Here is a 9878-nt window from a genome sequence, read left to right as displayed (position 1 = left end):
AACTTATCCACCGGCGACCCGAGGCCTCGCTCGTGGAAGACGACGAAGCTCACCACGTAGCCGTCGCACGGCCTCGGCTCCGACTCGTTCCCCGGAGCAATCCACTCCGGCTCGTCAGGGTCGGTGATCGGGCGAAGAAGACCGGCCTCCACGAGCGACTGTAGCTTCTCCTCGGTGACGTCAGACCGCTCCCAGGGATCCGCCGGGAGGATGACGGGACCACCAGCCATTGCGTGGTGGAAGTCGCTGCTATGGCGGTAATCTCTCTCTCTCTTTCTTTCAGTCTCTCGCTCTCGCCCTTCCCCTCCCCGGCGCTCTATGCTCTCAGCAACAGCACGGTGAATGCAGAAAAGGTAAGAAGGGGGAGGGTGAGGCTCTTTGCGTATTTATGCAGGGACGAGACGAAACCACCGGGCGACAAAATCGGGGAAGTTTCCCCAAAAAATCCGGCGCGGTTATCCAGATCCGGTCTTATCGCCCACGCACCCACTCCCTCCTCATTAATCGCGTGTGCAGGTATGTCCCGTCGGCTGACGCCACGTCGCGTCCAACCACAGCAGCAGCAGGCACCATTTCGCCTCCCCGAAAAAGCCGCCTCAAAAGACGCGCCTGCCGTTATTAGCCGTAGGGAGAGAAATAACCCACCCCGATTCCTTTCAGGCAAAGGAACTGGGCACCGAGCCTGCTACGGTCCAGGGATTCGAAGGCTGGGCCCTTAGGGGTTTCGATAGCCGCCCTAGGGCAACAGAGTCAGGGGCGACTACGGGCGAGCCTATACGAGGCCGAGGCCCAAGCAAGCGAAACGCTTGGGACGCCCTGTGTCGCGTCCGAGACCGGTAGGGAGGTCTCCGAATGGGATCCCACCGTAGGGAGGCACCGAGCCACCGAGGCCCAGCGAACGGCCTCGGCACCCACTAGAGAAACCCTCTGGTACTCTTGGAGTGCGTCTCCGGACCGCTAGCTGACCCCCAACGAACGGGGTACGGGCCTCCACTCGGACTTACCCGATAACAGCTCACCGGAAATGCCATCGCTCGTGCCCACCGAGGGTAGCGCGGCACATTCCACCCCTCCTTCCGAGCGAAAAGGAAGCGCGAGGGTCGAATAAAAAGTTAGGAGAATCCCCGACGGCCCTCTTGCTCCACGCAGAGGCTAAGGGACTCTTCCTGCAAACCATTGCCGAGGCCCAACGACTTAGGGTCGCACACGAGGGGGCTCGGCAAAACAAACCCTCCTTCCGAGCGAAAAGGAAGCGCGAGGGTCGTCCAAAAAGCCAAAAGATCTCCTGACGGCCCTCTTGCTCCGTGCAGAGGCTAGGGAGCTTCTTCTGCAAAAGACACCGAGACCCTGCGACCTAGGCTCGCACCTGAGGGGGGCTCGGCGGACAGACCCTCACGCGCGAGGGGTGAACCAAAAGCCAGGGGGACCTCTGACCGCTCTCTCGCTCCGTGTGAGAGACTCGGGGGCTCCTCCTGCAACTTTGTCGAGACCCAGCGGCTCAGGCTCGCACACGAGTGGGCTCGGCAAACAGCCCCCCGTCCGAGCGAAAAGGACGTGCGGGGGACGGACAAAAAAGTCGGGAGGACCCCTGACCACCCTCTCGCTCCGTGCGGAGGCTCGGGGGCTCTTCCTGCACCCAAGATAAAGACAAGCGACCCAAGCCCGTTACGGTCCAGGGGTTCGAAGGCTGGGCCCCCAGGGGTTTCGACAGCTGCCCCAGGGCAAAAGAGTCAGGGACGACTATGGGCGAGCCTGTACGAGCGCGCCCTGTGTTGTGTCCGAGACCGACAGGGAGGTCTCCGAATGGGATCCCACCGAAGGGAGGCACCGAGCCACCGAGGCCCAGCGAACGGCCTCGGCACCCACTAGAGAAACCCGCCGGTACTCTTGGAGCGCGTCTCCGGACCGCTAGCCGACCCCCAGCGAACGGGGTATGGGCCTCCACTCGGACTTACCCGATAACAGCTCACCGGAAATGCCATCGCTCGCGCCCACCGAGGGTAGCATGGCATCTTCCACCCCTCCTTCTGAGCGAAAAGGAAGCACGAGGGTCGTACAAAAAGCTGGGGGAACCCCTGACGGCCCTCTCGCTCCAGGCGGAGGCTAAGGGGCTCTTTCCGCAGCATCGTCGAGGCCCTGCGATCCGAACTTGCGCCCACGGGCCCAGCAAACACAATGAAAGCTCCTCACTCGAGAGAGAAAAAAGCCCTGAAGAAGTGAAATCACTCCTCCAGGGCCTCGGGGGCTACACCCGGCGGGTGCGCTCGCGCGCACCCACCAAAACCTCGAGTACAAAACACCATCCCAACAGGAACTATCAAGAGCCAATTCTCGTTAGAACCTCAGGGGGAGTGCCACCACTCCCCCCAAGGCTCGGGGGCTACTGTCGGATACCGTGAGAAGGGGTACCCTAAGCAAGAACCAAAAAACGACTGCTTAGACTTCGTAAAAGTCGAAACCAGCTAAACACCGCTGGCCTCGGCCGATTCTCCGACTCGCCCGAGGCCCCCTCACCACTGACCTCGGCGATCCCCCACCAAAGGCCTCGGCCGACCCCCTCTCGTCGCAGGCCTCGGCCGGGCCGCTGACCCTCCGTCTCGCGCGAGGCGGGCTCGACAGCACTCCGCTGCCTCTTCCTTCACCTGTCCCTCTGACAAAACGTCGTGTCGCATTAACTCAGCCAACTGCTGCCCCTGACATCGGCCGCATGCTCGGCACAGTACAGCGGAATGGCCGACGGGACAGGAGGCAGGACTGGGCAGAGGTTACCCGCCACTGTGCTAACCACTATGCACATGGTTGACGCCCATGCCTCACTATGCTGCCAACTCCTGCTTCGAGAACAACGCAGCGTGGGGAGCCACGTCTGGGATATTGTGGCCTCGGAATCAGTACCCAGGACCAATAATTCCTTCCAAGGCCTCGGCAATTTGCTTCAGGGGCTCGGCAGCCTAAGGATCCATGTCCACCGAGCCCCCCACGAGGCTCGGCCTCGGCATCTGCAGAGCCACAGCTCCCTACGACGTCATCGCACGATGACCAGCACGTCGCCCGCCATGTCCTGCATCAAGCTGTACTGGAGCCCCACGACGCACAAGATCAAGTATGACCGGCGCGTCACTTCTGCACGACAAGGACGGGGCCACTCCATCGACCATACCACAACAGTGGCCGGCTACAGGGCTCGGACACGCCACCCCCATTTATAGAGCAGGAGGTCTCGGCATCCTGACGCCAACTCCGCTTCGCGCGAGGCTCCCCAGGGAAGGCCTCGGCAAGGAACGCCGTCTCCGCCCCGCCCGAGGCTCTCCACGGAAGGCCTTGGCAGGAAGCACGTTCTCCGTATCACGCGAGGCCTCTCGCGCGAGGCCTCGGCAAGGAGCCTGATCTCCGTCTCGCGCGAGGCCTCATTCTCTGTGTCGCTCGAGGCCGGCTTGTCCGTGGTCCGTCGCCCCCCGCCTCGGTCGACCCTCCCGACAGCGCGTCACGTCTCATTAATACCTTCAACCACTCCCGCAATCTCAGCCGGACAGCGGCTCAACGTCACAGAATGGCCGACGCGACCCGAAGTCGCATCAGCGCCATACCGGCTGGGACAGGGCACGGCGGGGGTTACCGGCAACTGTGTCCCGGCACTGTGTCCACGATCAGCGCCTGGGACAGAGTATGACGGGGGTCACCGGTAACTGTGTCCCAGCACTATGTCCACGATCAGCGCCTGGGACAGGGTACGACGGGGGTTACCGGCCACTGTGTCCTAATGCTGCACCCACGACCCGTCGCCCGCTTAAGGCCTCGGCACTGTACACCGGGGCCTCGGCAACCTCGGGGTTCGTGCCTGCCGAGACCCCCCCACCGCAGTACAAGCCTCGGCACCGACCAGGCCTCAGCCTCGCGCACAATCTGACCACCGGGGCTTGCACGTTCGCCGCCACGTCCGCTCCGAGACATTCCCGGGGCTCCCACGACGCACAGGACCTGATGAGACAACCACGCCGCTCCAGTATTCCAAGGACGGATCGCTCCTACGGCCACGCCGCCACCGGAACGGGCCACAGGGTTCGGACGTGCCACTCCTATTGGCACGACGTCGCATAGTGATACATGTACTGCCCTCGTCCTCCCTTCAACTATAAAAGGAGAGGACTTGGGCCTCTTAGGGGGGGGGGGAGAAAAGACGAACACACCGATAGAACTACACACTTCTACGCTGCTTGAGAACAACGCCTCAAGCAGCCCGCACCACCCTCGCCGAGACCTGGGGCTAGCTCCCTCTCTCACCTAGCTTGTAACCCCCTACTACGAGCACTCCGGTGCAAGGAACAGAAGATCGATCTCTCAGACTGGACGTAGGGCCTCGATTGCCTGAACCAGTATAAACCTTGTGTCTCTTTGCATCACCATCCGGGATTAGGGGCACGCAGCACAAATTCACTCGTTGGTTGAGGGACTCCCGGTTCCAAAACACCGACACAGTGTTTGGAAAAGTTTTATTGAGGAACACCACATGAAACATTGCAAAGCGCCACTGGATGTAATCGCACACAAAGTAAGTACTAGCTATATATATATATATGTATATGTATATATATATATATATATATATATATATATATATATATATATATATATATAATTCAATTAACACCATGCATGCTTTCAATTCACCAGATCTTTTTTCTCGTAAAAGTGGGTTCTGAGGCAAGAATAGGGGACTAACTACTGCGGATACTATGTTTACGAGTTCATCATGGCATACTCAAAAAGAACTCCTGTAGAGATCCTCAAAGTACGTTATATAAATATATTCATATATTCACAATTTCTTTATTGCTCATATATATAAGTAATCACGTGACCAACGTGTATATATATATATATATATATATATATATATATATATATATATATATATATTAATACTTTTCCTTTAACTTTTATTGAAGACTCTATGGTTGAAGGAAAAAGTCATACGACGTGACCAACTGAAAGCAATTCAAGAGACCATAACAGGATTTCTTAATGACCAGGTCTTAAACCCGCCGGCGAGTTCTACAATGACATGAACGAAATATGGAAGTCAAACCAGATGGAGTGAATTTGTTATCCCAAGAATATGATAGAATATACAATGCAAGCTTTATTTGTAATATATATATATATATATATATATATATATACATATATATATATTGTATATACATAAAATAACGTACAATATATGTATATGCATGTAATATATATGTTAGTTTCATACTTTAGTTTGTACAAAATGTTTGAACATTATAAGCGTGTAGAATACGTATATTATTAGCGGCGTAGAATGCGTATTCGAAAACCTATTCAAAAACCAAAACGAATCATCAATTGAAAATAGAAACAAAAAAAAATAAAATAAATAAAGCCTTTAGTCCCGGTTGGTCCTGGTTGGTAATACCAACCGGGACTAAAGGGCCGGCCCACGTGGCTAGGCCAGGAGGCCTCTTTAGCCCCGGTTGGTATTATCAACCGGGACTAAGGATGGACCTTTAGTCCCGAACGAGAAACCAGGACTAAAGAAGGGGCCCTTTAGTCCCGGATTCGTGCTCTCGGTTGGAAAACTGGGACTGAAAGGGTTTTCCAATCGAGAGTACAACTTATTTCTGTACTAGTGCGTGGAATTGAAACGCGCCGGCCGGCGGCCGGGGTGCGTGGAAATGGTGAAAGATAATCAGTTGCTTGCTTCTGTTTCTAACCATCAACGTAAAGCTTTTTTTTTTTTTTGAATCCGATCATCAGATCAAAAGTTCAAAACGTGTACAGATGGCGTTATCATGCTCTTCACCGACCGGATCCGAGGGTGACAGCTGATTTTACAAGTATAAGGCTCCACTCCACGGCGGCTGATGCCCTTCCAGCCACAATCCACAATGCGTGAAGGCGAGAACCAGAAGGCAGAAGCAGAGTGGTTAGTATTACTAGCTACAATTACAAATAATGTTTACCTCGGTTCCACGGGTTGACAATTCCGTTATCAACGACATGGGATGAGCAGGCTCGATCAAGGGTGAGCATTGAACAAGTCTTAACGCTACCGTCATATGGAGCTGGCTATGAAACGGGCCAAGACAAAGATGACAACATGGAAGGTATAATAAGTACTAAAAATCCTTTACCCTCCTTAAGAATGCCGAGGGCTTACACATTATAAATATTTCTGGAACTTGAAATAGATGATGTAGATACCCTTATGTCTACCTTTGGAGCTGGGGAAAAATCTAGGTCAGCTATTGCGGAGGCAAACTTTAACCTTTATAGTTTGCTAAGTAAAATGCACCCAATAATTTTTTTAGATAATGGATAGAAAACCTCTATATATCCACACGTGGACATACACAGCCAAAGTTTACAAGACCCTTTAGACTCTAAGCATCAAAAGAGGTATGCAAAACATAAAGCAACAAGACTAAGAGAGCTAGAAAAACTAAGCTTCCAACTTGTATGCCCTTGCTTCAAAACTACATTGATCTTGTGCGCCTAGTTTACTTAGGAACTCTTGATTTCAGGCCTCAAAATTTGATCTTGTGCAGTAGAGCAATCCTTCGCATTCTTGTTTACTTAGAAACTTTGATGTCAAAACGAAGTTACCAAAGTGGGAACTGTGCGTGCAACTGCAAAGACAACACATTCAGGAAGATAGATTTCTAGAGTTACATAAGTTTAAATTAATGCTAAGAGCTGCTGGTCTTTTAAAATAATTGAGAAAATAATCGACCATATATGCATATAAACTTGAGGTTACCACCCGGGTTCAAGGTTAGTCCCATGTTTAACATTGCATATTTGAAGCCTTACATGGGAGAAGAAGATGAGCTTGAGTCGAGGACGACTCCACTTCAAGAGGGGGATGATGATGAGGACATCACTTCTTCGGAAAATACCCGCTGATCCTCCAACCACTATACAAGGTCCATTGACCCAAGCTCGAAAGTGACAATTAAATCTAGAGGTGAGCTTGTTCTTCAACGATCATTTTTATAGTTTTGAGAAATATATTGCTACATAACGATGTTATTTTGCTTACGAACATTGGAGAGGTCATGAAGTACTTGAAGAGAGGGTGTGGAGGTGGAGAAGATTAGCAAGGACGTCCAAGCCAAAGCCAAGGGTCTAGTCTAACTCGAAGTTCGAGTCTGCTTCGGCCTTCAGGATCATAGTGCAGTAAACGGATACATACGGACTCCATTTTTGACGGTCCACATTTGCATGGAAGATAATTTCATAAAGTAACCAATGGATTTAGTTTGACATCCAAATTCCACCGGAGTCGATCATCAGGAATCGTCAAAACAAGTCAGCGTCCAGAATCCGTCAGGGGTGCTGCATCACTGTCCTTTGGTACGTTGGGCCATGTATCGTCTTAGAGCCCGTTAGGAGGTGCATCCAAGGGGGTGTGCACTGACCCTTAGACAATATATTGATTCATCATCACACATGTTAGGGTTCGAATTTTGCTTTTAGATTAATCTGCCATCGAACAGTCGTCGTCATCGGTTCTGAACCCCACTTTCATGATCTTAATCATACATCTGCAGCTTGTTACTTCATTGAGGTGCCTTCTTAGAGTTCTTGTTTGTGTTCTTCATTTCATATGCAAGGATTAGCCTTCTTGGCGAGGTCACCAACCGGATTTGATATGTTGATAACCAGAGGGAGTCGTGGTTCCAAGGTTATAGGGTTTGGGTCTTTTGATCTGAAACCAGATTGGTGTGTCCGTGCTCCACCCATGCGAGGACGACTTATCTCTATCTGACGGAAGATTGGGAACCCCGTCTCCATTAGAAATCAATTAGGAGCCTAGATGCTTTCAGAAGTCAAAGAGGCATACAAGACTCGACAACACAGGGGTCGAAGGAGACGATGGAGGTGTCGGAGGAGACGATGGAGTCCACGAGGATGGAGGTGGCGTGTGTAGTTGTGCCGAGACCGATTTATTTTGGAAAGACTGGGATGTCCCCAGTCAATCTAACTGCATATTACACGGGGTATTCAAGATTCCATGGTGGGGAACATAAACAGTTGTACAGACAGTAACCATACGTGGTCAATGGCCTCCATTTTATTCGTGGTTGTGTCGGCGCATTTTCACAAGAAAAAAAAATCATCAAACCCGGGTTGTCCGATTATTCATGAACCATTAACATTTCAATCATGTCATCTCACAGATACATATATGTATATATTCTAACCATGTGTAGAACGAGAGAAGGTCCACTCGTCAGAAGAAAATTAAACCAAAATCATCAAATGTGATGGAGCAATGATGTTGCATGATTTCACAATTCCATGTCAAATTGAGAGTGGTGGCGAAATTGATCAAGGTATCTGAGATAGTCCAGCTCATGGACTTAAAATAATGGTCCTTTGGTTAGTCATTAATGTTCTCGTCTCTATTTGAATGTCCTTCTCAAGGAGTAGGGCCGACGTCGTTGTCCTTCTCCTTCTTGGTCGAACCATCATCCTTGTCCTCCTTCTTGATCCTCGGTCTCCCTTCTGTTGCTGTTGCACCCCGCTAGATTGCATACTTAGTTAGTTGTACCCCTTGGCGATGGCTGTTGTAGTATGTTGACACAGCGTCGTGATGAGATTCATGGCACTTCAGGAGGAAGTGAGTCTGAGACACCTTCTTCCGCGGCTGCTGCATCAATCGCTGGCGGCTCACTCAAGGCCCAGACCACGGCCAAGAAGACCACTACCACAGCAGCAGCCGCAACTCCACCGACACAGCCGAATCGGGCTAGCTTGCAAGCGATGAAGACGACGAACAGGGCAGCGGCCGAGGTCAGACCGAACCTTGCGCAGGAGGGCGACAACCTCCTGGCCCACGCGATGGCAGGGCACCAGGCCAGTTAGAAAGGCAGTGATGGTCGCCACAAAGGAAACAACTATCGAACTGCCATACAGCACTTTCCAAAGAGTTACCCAGCTGAGGGTGAGGGCTCCTATGTTAAGGGCTATCGGCACCAGCAGACACATGGCACATCCCATGATGGCGAGGTCAAGCTTGGAGACCTCCTGAAAATCAGTAGTAGTACATTATTCGTTCTGCTTCAGCTTCAGCAAAGGTGAAAAATGTATGCATCTTCTTGTAGATTCAAAACCTAAGACAAAACACGCATGCCTCATCAGTTGTCGCCGCGGCAGTGCAGGGACGACGAGAGCAGAAGCCCGAGGGGTTGTTGCCGGCGGCCGGTTCACGAGGTGGCGAGTGACTGGCCGAGAGGAGCTTGAGCCTTCTTCGTATTCCTGCAAGAGGGATTTCCGAAACGCTGCGCGCAACAAGACTCGTCGATGAGAGCTAGCGTTTCGCCCATCGATCATCGAGCGGGTCACACTTGAAAAAGCAAACCAGCACACAGCAACCACGATTGTATACAAACTTGTATGACGTGGATAGAGTCGAGTTGGAATATAAATATTAGTATATATATATAGATATATATATAGGGTTTGATTTCTCACAAGTGGGTTCGTGGGAATCAAATCCCCGACCATGGCACGGGCCTCTCTTAAGCCAACCAAACAATATCGTGGCTTCTAGTTGTACTATTGCTATTTACATAACCATGTACAAAATGCTATTTACATTTATGAATCTTATATTAACTATCTTGGCTTATAAATAAGTAAAAGCAAATACAAAAATTTAGATCTCGTTGAGCACTATAGTTTGATGTAGGACGTGTCTCCATCCAAAGTATTAAAAATTTAATATTCAGAATCTGAATCAAGGAACTTAACATGTATATTTGGGCCCCTAAATGATATCAGATAAGAAAGTCATTGACTACAAAATTTTAGATCTTATCGGTCACTACAAGTTTGATATAGAGTGTATC

Source organism: Miscanthus floridulus, chromosome 15 (assembly GCF_019320115.1).
Source record: "Miscanthus floridulus cultivar M001 chromosome 15, ASM1932011v1, whole genome shotgun sequence".
In the NCBI taxonomy this organism is placed as follows: Eukaryota; Viridiplantae; Streptophyta; class Magnoliopsida; order Poales; family Poaceae; genus Miscanthus; species Miscanthus floridulus.
This window is presented reverse-complemented; position numbering follows the sequence as displayed.